The sequence below is a fragment of the Dermacentor silvarum genome, chromosome 1, assembly GCF_013339745.2.
Source record: "Dermacentor silvarum isolate Dsil-2018 chromosome 1, BIME_Dsil_1.4, whole genome shotgun sequence".
Taxonomy (NCBI): domain Eukaryota; kingdom Metazoa; phylum Arthropoda; class Arachnida; order Ixodida; family Ixodidae; genus Dermacentor; species Dermacentor silvarum.
In genome coordinates this window covers 28252250-28264573 of record NC_051154.1, presented here as the reverse complement: position 1 = coordinate 28264573, position 12324 = coordinate 28252250, and the positions used below count along the sequence as shown (strand labels likewise).

The 12324-nt window shown below is 45.1% G+C and overlaps 1 long non-coding RNA gene across 3 annotated transcripts in view; it reads right to left on the bottom strand.

The window, feature by feature from the left end:
• Positions 1–9693, bottom strand: part of LOC125944762 (uncharacterized) — an 86134-nt gene extending 76441 nt beyond the window's left edge. For 2 of the 3 annotated variants that reach the window (XR_007466462.1, XR_007466467.1), the window contains exons 1-4: positions 9225–9693; positions 8830–8948; positions 2940–3083; positions 970–1248 (exon numbers count right to left, since the gene is read on the bottom strand). This is a non-coding gene — a long non-coding RNA (uncharacterized LOC125944762). Of the gene's footprint in view, positions 1–969; positions 1249–2939; positions 3084–4101; positions 4238–8829; positions 8949–9224 lie in introns of all 3 variants that reach the window. The other variant, XR_007466463.1, reaches the window with a different exon arrangement.
• Between the last annotated feature and the right edge of the window lie 2631 nt (positions 9694–12324).

The following is a 12324-nucleotide window of genomic DNA, read 5'->3' as shown; positions in this document are numbered from 1 at the left end:
TCTTAGTATTTCAGTGGCGCACTGTCAGTTCACATCTTTCTTTTTTTTTAGAACCTTTGTGCTTTGTTGAAGTGGGCTGGACGTTCCGCGAGAGGCGCCTTCTGTGATATCTCAGTTCTAACATTTTCTATCGGTTCCCAAGTAAAAACTTCCCTATTGACTTGCAGCTTTTCAAAGGTTAGCTCTGCTTTCTGCCTTTGCTCTGTCATTTGCCGCGCAGTGCCACAAGTGCGTGTGGATTTTTCTTACTCTTTTCGAAAAATCCTCGGAAATAGACATTAGGGTATTTTTAAGCTTGGAGCAGCCCGATAGAATTCTTGTTTGTTTTTTCGGTAAAATCAAACAATCGAACGATGATCAGACATTCGTCACTGATTACTTCTGCGGGTGCCTATCCTGTGGATTATCAAAGAAACTCACTTCAATGCCTCGTATGTCTCTGAAAATATTTTGTTTCACTTTATCTTCAACTGAATGTGCATCCTCATTAGGCTCCTCCACCAAACCATAAATAACTAAGCTGTTGCGTCTATTCCCACGTTTTAAATCATCCAATTTCATAGCCAGATCTTGAATTTCGTTTTTCGTCCTGGCATAACTTTTTTCGCATTCGGTCAATTTTCCTTCGAATTTTTCCAGCCGTCCTATTTCCTTTTCAGTTATGGCAAGTCAAGTTTCTACGTTATCCACCATTTGCCGTATACCTGTTTCAAGTTAGAGACTAGATCCTTTAATTATTTGTTTGTTTTTGCTTGTTCTTTCGGAATTTGCTTCAAAAGTTCATTGCTAGGGCGAGTACCGGATTCTGATCGGTCTTGGATTAAGCTCAACGTCACCGGATGTTACTAACAGCATCTTAACAACGTTTTATCAATCACCTAACAGGACAACAAGAAACTGTGAACTTGGCAACACCATCAGAGTGACATGCTTGTCCCGTTAAGTGGCTACAGAATATTCACCACCCACCTGCACAACGAGAAAGCATCGGCCTCTGGTCAGTGCCACCAAGTCCACTGAAGCGGCCCGTGGTTTGAGCCGGTCTTATACACTGGTGAGTGCTTGCGTCGGATGACGCGAGCACAACCGTGACGTGGCATAGCTGCGCTGCTGAGGTGCGCCGATCGGTGCTTGCGCTAGTTCTCCGCTTGCCGTTCGGCCGTTATAGCCACAATCAGCGACGCAGTTCCGTTCAAGTGCACATGTGTGGCCACTCTGGTGGTGAAGCCGTTGGGGCAACAGCGCAGTCTGCACATTGAAAAAGACGGGGATGAGCATCGATCGACCTCCGGTCAGCGCCACCAAGTCCACAAGTAAAATAAAAAAAACCCAATCCCACAGCAAGCTGCAAGAGCGTTTTTTGCATTCGGCCCCCATCGCAATGCGGCCGCTGTGGCCAGGAATCGACCCCGGAACCTCGTGTTCACCAGTACAAGGTCATAGCCGCCGCACCACCGCAGCTGGTTATACTGCGTGCGTCGCGCACTGCTCGACAGCCGGCGCTTGGAAAGACGATCGATGTGGCAATTTGTTGGTTTTAGAAACGCTGCTGCTTTGGTGTTCCTTGAGTTGGAGTTTCTTTTTTTTGTGTGTGTGTGTGATGTAGTCTCCGCGAGAAATAAGTAGAGGAAGCTCCTAAAAAAAGAAATCTGCGAAATAAAAATTTTGACGACAGTGCCGGCGCGTCATCGTTAACGAGCGCCTCGCAGGAACCCTGTTAAAGATTCCAGAGACGCGAACTTAAGCAGACGTCAAATTCCTTTTTTTTCTTCTTTTTTTTATAGAGTATAGCCTTTAGCCCGGATTCAACGAGCACGCGCTGAGAGAGCTCATGAAAATGAGAGATAGATGACGCGGGGGCGAATGTGCAGCGAGCGCTTTTAACCAGTTCGCAGCAGCGCTCATGTGACGCTGCGAGCAAGCTTTTATCAGCGAGCAAGATCAATGCTCCTTCAGCGGAATTTCTGCCTCTTGAGGATGCTGTACGCAAGTAGGCAAAAAAAAAAAAAAATACCAGCAGAAGCGGAACTGCTAAGCGTGAAATCGTGACGATCGACGTCAGACGCGGCTAACACAATATGTGAAAAAGCAAAGAAAATATCCGTTGATGCTTCCATGTATTAAAGAAAAGAAGCACTGTAGAATTGTGTTTCCTAATGCAAACAGTTTGCATGGCTCAGTGAAGTTTCGTTGGCGCCATTTCATCTTCCCTTATATATTATTGTGATAGCAATTATATGGACACTCCAAAGCAGATTTCTGCCGTCGGCGTCGCCATCGTCGTCGCCGTTGCCGTTGCCGTCGCCGTGAGGTTCCGTATGACGTCAATGGAGATGAAATCGTCGCCGCGCGCCGCCGAACGCTGTATGTGCGAGTGAAAGGGGGCGAGGGACGCGCGCTTTCACGGGGAGTGAACCCACGGCGGAGAACAAACGCGCGTTCTGCGCCGTGCTCCCTTAAGGGCTGCAGAAGTAGGCGTCTCTTTCCTCCTTTACAATCAAGATATATGTAGAGCAAACGCGTCTTCTTCCGACGCGCGAAAGGCCGTGGGGGGGGGGGGGGGGGGGGGGGGAGGGAAGGGAGGCGACGTTTAGCTGCGGCACCAAGTGCCTATTTATATCAGAGGCTCCGGCAACAGTCACCAACGCCGCACGCATTTTGTGCGAACGCGGGCAAAACGCCGACGGCGTCGACAACAGTTCTGCGTGTTGCCGGCGCTGCTGCATGTCCAAGTTTATACAGCTGATAAAACTACTATCATTACTCCGTATAGCTCTCTACAAATTTGCTATCGCAATTGATGCTTCGCCTTTCGGGTGAAACTGCGACAACTTTTCGCTTGTATCCACAATCTTCATTCCTACCGAAAATTGAGTGGCCGCGCAGCTCTTTGCTAATAAACGACATAATGTCATAACTATATCAATATTTTGGCTTACCGTCTGATGTCATTGCGGTTTTTGTTTGGGAAAACACGGGTGGAAGGGGCTCTCAAAATGCACCGTGATTGCTCCATATAGGCTGCGTCATAGAAATGGGCCGCCTCCCGGGCCGCTTGCGTGGTGTGTACAGAAGGACGCAGACTGAAACCGACAAGTGCCAGATGAAGCGAACAGTTATCGCTTATCCACATAAAACATGGACTCAAACACTGGCTAAAACACGCGTCGGTTAATTAAGGTGCGGAGGACGACTTTGCAGCGCGGTTTCCGACGCTGGTTGAGTACAGCAGAGCGAACCGAGGGCCAGCTTTGATACACGATGCTGATATCTCGAAACAGCCATCCTGTAAAATGAACTTCCGTTGAATAACCACGGCCGTCAGCATTAAAATGCAGGTAAATTTTGCAGAGATGAAAATTATAGAGTTGATTTATAGAGCTTTAGCTAATTACAATACAATACGAGGACACTTTATTTCCATCAATAACCGACGGAGGCTGTGGGTAAAAGCTGCTCCTAACAGTCGCTTGACAGAGGACCACAGGCCCAATAGGTGTGTGCGAATATTATAAGTTTCGAATACAGATCGAATAGCATTTGCTATTCGAATAGTATTCACTTTCACTATTTGAACTTGTCGAATATTCGTTTTCGTCCGAATATAATGAATAACAACACTAATTGTAGCCTCAGGCAGAAGACGCCGAAGGGAAAAGAGGCAAGTGACGACTGTTCTGAATTATTATACTGCATGCAGGGGAGCCAAGTTTGTTCCTGAGCGAACGAAACTTCTGCTCAATAATTTCTTAATTCAAGAAGAATGCCTCGCTTTTCAGGCAGCCTATAGATGATTGTGTTGTCTCGAATTAGGCAAAGTAATTAATTATTTGACCAGTCGTGCGACGTTTGAACCTCTTTACAACTATAAAAATTTAGCAGAGCGTTTACGGTCCACTTCGCTCAGACCGGGGTATCCTAACAATTTACACACAGGTAAGCGGAACGCTAATGCGCGTGTGCACTACGCTCAGAGCCGAAGGCTTCCCACGGAAGACGCACTTGTTAAATAAGCAAAATCAACGCAGATCATGTGGACACCTGTGTGCGTGAAATCGAGTGACGCGTAAGCAACGCTCTGCGAAAACTGTCTATAATGACCAGGGCTGTATAGTATCACCCTGTCGGGACGTGCTGCTGCCTCGTTGCATTGTCATTATCATGGCTCACTAGATAACTGAGTAACTGAGAGCCCTTGTTTCTCATTTACAAGCTCCTCAGGTGACCCGACATCTAGCTGCAAAAGGCATTACATGCATGTAATTGGCCTGTAAGTAAGTCATGTAAATAATGTAAACCTTACAAGTGCACTCTATTCAAAGTTCATATTTCACTTTGTTTAGAAAATATTCGATGGTCAAATTCGTGTTCGGAGGTCGTTTTTCTTCGACCAGTCGTATTCGATTCCATTCAGAAATTTCGCTTACCAAACATCCGTATTAAGTAACAATAACTCTGCGAAGTTGGCACCCCAAAGTGTTCGCTTTACCAAATCATCAGCATTAATGCGGTTGTCACAGCTGGTATAGATTTATACAGGGTGTTTCAGCGAACACTTTCAAAAACGTATAAACGTTGCCTTTGGCAGATAGCACAGCTTTATATATAGTTCATGAGCTGGTCTACTCGAAGAAGCGGATATTGTTTGCAGAAAAAATTGAAATGCACAATCAACTAATTAATAAAAATTCACTAATTGAGTTTTTAACTAATTACCTTAAGACCCATGTTGCAATTTCCAAATCCTAGCCGTGGAGTTCGCAAGGCGACTCCACTTGGAACGAATTCTCAAGATGACACCAGTTTCGAGATATTATTTCCGGAACTTTCTTAACAAAACGTCGTGTTATGCATTGAAGCACAAAAGTAACTGGAACGCCAATGCATTTTTCCGCAAAGTTTGGGAATGAGTATCTCGAAACTACTGTTATCCTGAGAATTCCTTCCAAGTGTATCTGCCTTGCGAATTCCACGGCTAGAATTTGTAAATTGTAATATGAGCCATACAGTAATTAGTTAAAAACTCAATTAGTGAATTTTTGTTAATTATTCGATTATGCATTTCAATTTCTTGTGCAAGTAATGTCCGCCTCTTCGAGTAGACCAGCTCATGAACTATATATAAAATTGTGCTATCTGCCACAGGCAATCTTTATACGTTTTAGAAAGTGTTCGCTTTCTTGTGCAATTTTTGTGCAAGTAATATCCGCCTCTTCGAGTAGACCAGTTCATAAACTAGAATTGTGCTATCTCCCACAGGCAACCTTTAAAAATTTTTGAAAGTGTTCGCTGAAAGACCCGGTACTTAGTCTTTGAAAGCGGAACCTTGAACGACTCATATAGTATTCACTGAAAGAACATTAACATTTTCACTTTTACCAATATGTTCGCCTGTCACTGCACTCAAGTACCTCATGCATCCTTCCATACATTATTTTGTTATTTTAGATACCAAACCTGCGTATAAAATTTGTTTTAGTCTAAAACATAATCACCACGGAACTGCCCTTTGACATTTAGTAAGATCCTCGCTTCTAAACACAGAAAATTATCACGTAAGAATATAGTATGCAGTACCCCACGGCAGGGCACGAAAGCAAAATTTTATGCACCAAAAAGGCATGAACACTTTGGAATCTCTCGTGCTGCTTTACTTCCTTCGGACATGAAGAACTCCAACAAGAGGCCATAGGCGGATTTATGGTCATTCTGGCGACAGATCTTTCCTCGCAACCCCCGGAAATAGTGCACGGACATTAGCGGAAATTTCTTTTTGTGTCGCATGCAGCCCAGCGCTGTAAACCACAGGCACACACGAAAAGAGAACTAATTAATAAAGGAAGGAATGAATAAATTCCACATTAAACAAACTGCGCGCGAGGGCATGCAAAAAACACGCGGGTGCTGTGTCTTGAATAAAGAATATGACAAGAAAGAATGTGCAACTGCGTTAACTGGGGCTAGCCGCCAAAATACTGCTATGCCCCGGAGCTAAGGAAGCCGGCGGTTTTCCCACTGAATTCTTCTTCTATTAAGGCATTTCCTAGGTGGCGGTTCGCGGTGTTCGCCCGAAACCCTCCAGCACAAAGATGAACATCAATTTTCAGTTCTATCTAAACGAAGTTCAAGTAGCCAACCTCATTCGAGCAACGGATAATTCACGATTTATATGAGGAAGGGTGGCTACTTCTCCTGGACTGAGAACACTGCAAAACGCTGTGGTAAAAGCGCGGAATTTCTTCTTTTCACTCTCTCTCTCTCTCTCTCTCAGTAGCAGCTCCTGCAGTGAATTTCTTTCGACAGCCGCGACACATGAGGAGGACCTGCCTCAAGGCAGGGCACACGTAAGTGTGCGGCGTGCATCGCGCCGATACCGTCTGTACAGCGGCCTTTCGAGCTGCAAACAACCCAAAGGAAATAAGGTTCGGCTACAGTTAGCATAGATTCCCTTCTGGTTTACTGAACAGGTCAATTTTACTTAAAACGCTGACTTTGGTGCCAGAAGATGGTGTAAAAGCGAGATACGATGGCGACACCAACTTGAAATTTCCGCACTTACACTCTATGACGCGGTAACATGGCAACTTTTATGAAAGTGCACATTTTCACGCTTCTATAGGTAACCGGCACTCTTTGCCCTAAGTGATGGAAGTATTCCCTAAAAAACGGTTCGTTGTCCTAAGTAGAATTACTACGACGCCTGAAGTAACCTGAGGCCTAAAGTTTCATGAAAGGCCAAAACTGTGATTCACCTGATTGTAGCAAAAAGCTACAAAGGAAACTCTATGGGTTTCTTTCGGTGAACAATTTTTCCTCACCCGCGCACCCCCATCCCGCTCCCCGGGCCAGGAAGAAATAATCTTCAGATGCGAACCTATTTTTCTTTTTAATTCCCGGGTTTTAAGAGCCAAAGCCACCATCTGATTATGAGGCACTCTGTAGTGGGGGCTCCGAAATTAATTTTGACCACATGAGGTTCTCTAATGTGCACCTCAATCTAAGTATAGGAGCGTTCTTGCATTTCGCCCCAAGCAAAATGCGGCCGCCACGGCCGGGATCGACCCCGCGACCTCGAGTTTAGCAGCGCAACGTCATAGCCACTAAATTATACCGCGTCTGATGAGCCAGGTGTCATGTAGGGTACACTGCCCCTGCAGTTTTTTACTAACATCGATCCAACTGTCGGACCTAACGAAGACAAAGGAACCATCCAAGCCCACGACGTTCTTGCCCTTGTTTGCAGTAATGAGCGCCGCTTACTTTTACAAAGGTGAAAATGTTCGCCTTATGTAGCAGTTATACCATGCTTGGTGTAGCCTCCAGAGAGGTGCTGATAGGCTGTATCACCTTCTAGTGGGGTGCTGATGCGGTATTGCCGAACTGTAGTGGAGAATACGCGAAGATAAACTCGACCTGGCAACTTTTAAATACTGTTTTAACGCAAATTGGTGAGAAATACGCGAGAATGCCACGAAATAGATGGCCTATGTCGCAAGGACATATTATAAAGGTAGTTGATAAAGATATTTAAAAAAAACTCCAGTCTTCATTTTCTGCGCTAATAATTGGCAAATATGTATGCCCGTTTTTGCACAGGCGATGAATAATGAATTAAACTTGAAATGAAACTTTCCGTGAAACTATCCGAGAGAGAGCTGCGAAATGCTTATCTATATACCAGTTTACCGCTTACCTAATGTCACACTTTAGCGACCATTCAAGTATAGCGCGACAGCACACTGGCGATTAAACTCTGTTCACAAAATGTGGTGCTCAACGCAATCGATTCACTTCGATGTGCATAGTGCAAGAGCACTTAAAAAAAGTGACTCGCGTCTTTCTCAGCGGCTTTGCCCACCATGCAGCGCACTGGAGCCGGCAGCGCTGAACACCGTTTTCAACTTACGTTATGCACGTGGCGGAAGCATAGCTCATAATTATAAAGCTGACAGCCGGCTTCGATAGATAAGACTCGCCAAAAGCGGAGCTCCCCGATTGAAATTCGCTCCAAAAGCATTTCCCTTTTGTCTAGTCGAAAATGAGACGAATCTCAACACGATGTCAAAGCGCAAGCTTCACTTACGACATCATTTACCCTTTGCGAATAGCGCGAGCGCAATGCGTATAAGTTTGCGTAATCGTCAGCATCACCCCTCCTGGAAAGTCAAAACCTTCACTTAGTCTACCGTGCTCTTTAGCTGAGCTCTTCAGCATCGAACAAATCATGGCCCAATTTTCTCAACAGTTTCGACACAGAGGTGCCCCACGACGCTGACAAGTTGCGCCAAAAGCTAGTGGTCTGAACATATAGGTAAACTTTAAGTATTAAACGAACTCGCAGGAAAAGAAAGCGATCCGCCTGTCACGAAGTATACTATCGCCCCGCCACGCTTCAGCGTTCAATATACAGCTCGGCAATTTCAATACGGCTTCGATAAGCGAGTGAAGGCAATGCACTCGTCGGTTCGTCGCAACGCTAGCGTAGTAAGTATTAAAAGCTGTGAAGAGTAACAAGCGATGAACGCGACAAGACTGCATTGTAAGTTCTGAACACCCAGAAAAATTCTATAAACAAAAACTAAAAAACTTGCATTGTAAGTTCTGAACACCCAGAAAAATTCTATAAACAAAAACTAAAAAACTGCACGAGTGCAAGTAACTATAGCTTCCAGAACGCTTTTTAAAGAACTCTCTGAACGAAAACGACAGAAAATCTTTCCCAGGGGCGAGATACAGACGCCTTTTCAAGCGTGATGCGCGATAGCTGATGGACTCTTTGGTGACAAGCAAGGGTCTTTTCTCTGCATTTTTGAAGGTCTTTTCACTCACCACGTCCCTGCAGCAGTCCAAAAGTTCGACGTCCTCCTTATCCCTTCTTTCACGTGCCGTAAACTTCAATCAGAACGTCGTTTCTTCGCGGAATTATGTCCACCAGATTCAGAGCGCCACTGCGTGAAGAAATAAGCGCATCGCAAATAATCTGAAACTTGTGCCTATAGGAAAACAGAAACCTTAGAAAGCGTGCGGTAATAGCTGATCACATTCGATATTGAATGTCACTTCCATAGCCGGCCCTAACACAGTTGCGCCCCGGTAAACAAATCGGGACACGCATCAGATAGCGTACTTCGAAAGCGTAGTCGTGCTTACGCAAGAGTTTCAGTTACATTTTTCTTTCTTTTTAATGGAGAAATGTCAGCACATCGAATTCAATTTTCACTGACCTCGTTTGCTCTTTCTTCGACCTGTTTTGGCTTGTCGGGATATATGCAAAGCAAATTGGCTTAAAATGTTTTGTCCCTCCTCCTCTTCTCATTTTAAAATCGCCAAAAAAATGAACATCTCATGAATGCCGAGTTCATACTGAAAATAATCTCAAACTGGTGCATATAGGACAACAGAAACCTTAGAAAGCGTGCGGTAAATAGCTGATCACATTCGATGTTGAGTGTCACTTCCAAACCGGCACTGACAGTTGCGCCCCGATAAACAAACCGGGACACGCATCAGATACTTGATGCAGTTTCGCCGCCGCACGTACTAATGGCGATGCACATCTTCAGCTCGCAACCCTACGCGACACACGTACTTCGACAGCGTAGTCGCGCGCAAGGCTTACGCAAGAGTTTCAGTCACATTTTTTCTTTATTTGTAATGGAGAAATGTCAGCACATCGAAGTCAATTTTTACTGACCTCGTTTACTCTTTCTTCCACGTCTCTTGGCTTTTTTGGGGTTCTGTAAAGCAAACTGCCTTTCAGTTTCTTGTCCCTCCTCATCTCCTAGTTTTCGCCAAAACACGAACGTCTCGTGAATGCCGAGTTTGTAGTGAAAGCCTCGCTAAATCCCTCGTTAGGCGCGTGCCTGCGCTTTAAACGCACAATATTTTGGCATCGCTCGCGGTAGTTCGCTGGGGGAAATTTTGATACAAGGACACGCATGAAAGAAAGTAATAGCCGAAAATAGATGTATAAGTACGGCGAACACACCTAAAAAAAAAGGTAATGACAAATTGTTCCCGGTATCTAATCCCTGCCCGGCCACACAGCAATTCTAGCGTTACACGGACACTGGAAAATTCAAAGCGTCGTCATGACATGCGGGACGTTTCAATTGTTAGTCCCTGTAGATTTCTTAGGTGGTTTGCATTGACGTCATTGTGGACGCCACCTGTAAGGGCCCTATTACGTCGTCAAGAAGCTGCGTAAATAAGAAAAGCAACAGCACGACAGCACTATACAGGTGCGTCTTGTGACGGGCGACAAATGAACAATTATATTCCGGTGAGAAACGGTCACCGTCAAATAGCAAAACAATGTACGCGTGATAATATAATGCACTGACGTCAACGTGGCCACCAAGTTTGGGTATCACCAGATCGGTGAGCACCTCACCAGATTGGTGAGAAGCTGCGTCTGTGACATCACGTGTAAATTATTCATATAATGTTACCGGTAATTCTATTTTCAGTTCTTCTTTCAGTGTTCTCCCAGTAAAATAAAGTTGCACAACGTTCTATAAACATACTTTACAGTGTCTTGTTTTCTGCACTTCATTCGGTTCATGTATATATATATATATATATATATATATATATATATATATATATATATATATATATATATATATAGCAAATCAATACATGATTCATGGAATAATTTCTTCGCGGGTTAACATCCATTGTGCAATGTTAGACATAAATATTTTGCGTCAAATCTCACCCTTTACTGGCTGCAACATTTCCAAGGTCTGCCTTGACAAAGCGCACCACATCGTCAGGGCGTAGCCAACTGTCGTATGTTGATACGGTATACGGCGCCAAACAGTGAGGTGCCTTTCGGTGGTGTTGCAAAGTACGTGCGGGCAAGTGTCTCGGCCACGTGAGTCGCTTCTATACCTGCATAACCGCAGTGCCGTTGTTTTACCCAGGTGAAATGACATGCGCGTCTCTCACCATTTTTCTTGCACCGTACTGCTCTCTCTCCGTGCTGGAAACAGCTTCCTCACTTCGTTATCCCCTGCGAAGAAAACATTTCCTGCTCACTGGCTTTTGATCGTGATGGAGCGTTTAACCTTCGTGGTAGAGGCTGCAACCCGTGGCTTGCAGCGTTTCAAGACTCAACGCCACGCTTGCTTGTCATATAAGCTCTACCTTAGAATATGCGTGCGCTCTTTTTCTCCGATAATTGATCGCAGAGGCTGGAGATTGCTCGAGCGAAAAGCGTCCCCGCAATGTTCCTTATAAAGTTTCGGCATCGAAACGCACAACTTCCCGGTGCGCGTAAAAAACAGAAGCATCCTGCGCTGCCAAGACCATACCAAGAGACCGCCGTCATCAAGAGGGCGACGCTTTAACTTTCTTTCAAGAACTTCTGGCGTCTGTCATTGTTTAGAAACGCATACACCTGTTGTCACGGCAGGTCGGCGCTCTCCATCTTCTACGTCACGCGTCAGCAACAGTCCCCGCAATTCTGTATTAGGGGCACAATAAATATGGGGCGCTTTTTTTTTTTACGTAACGTGGCATGTCGGCGCTTGATTTGCCAAAACTTCTCAGAACTTACTGATCACTGGTTTGTGCACGTCAGCCCCCAAGCGCCTGGACTTGCATATAAACACTTGATCGGCTGCATAAAGTAAAGTATACATTATGGAACCTGGCTTTATAGCGCAAATTTAGACGGGACACAGCGAGAGCTACATGAACATAGAATGTAGTAGTATATGGACACAAGTAGCATACAATGTAGTACTGTAGGAACACCTGCGCAGTGGCAATACGGGAGTCCGTGAGATGACGTCACGTCGATAAGCGGCGTCTTCTGTGGCCACAGTGAGTCCAATAAAGGAAGCTGCCTATCAATGCGTGTTTGCAGATTGAAAGGGGTACTGGCGTGATGTTTTGACTATTTACTTTTTTTGCGTTAAATGAAGGTCCTTGAGCTCTAAATCCTAGAATATATAGTGACAAGCCTCAGAGTGTCGTGAGTAATTTATTCTTCTTCTTTCTGGGGTTTTACGTGCCAAAACCAGTTCTGATTATGAGTCACGCCGTAGCGGTGGGCTCCGAATTAATTTTGACCACCTGGGGTTCTTTAACATGCACTGCAACCCAAGCACACGGGCGTTTTCGCATTTCGCCTCCATCAAAATGCGGCCGCCGCGGCCAGGATTCGATCCCGCGACCTCGTGCTCAGCAGTGCAACACCTTAGCCATTGAGCCACCGCGGCGAGTGTAAATAATTTATTATAATAGCTTTTCTACAGCCAGCTTGGGTTTCATTTCCCGGAGGATACTGTGTCGTGACGTTAAAACACAGTATCC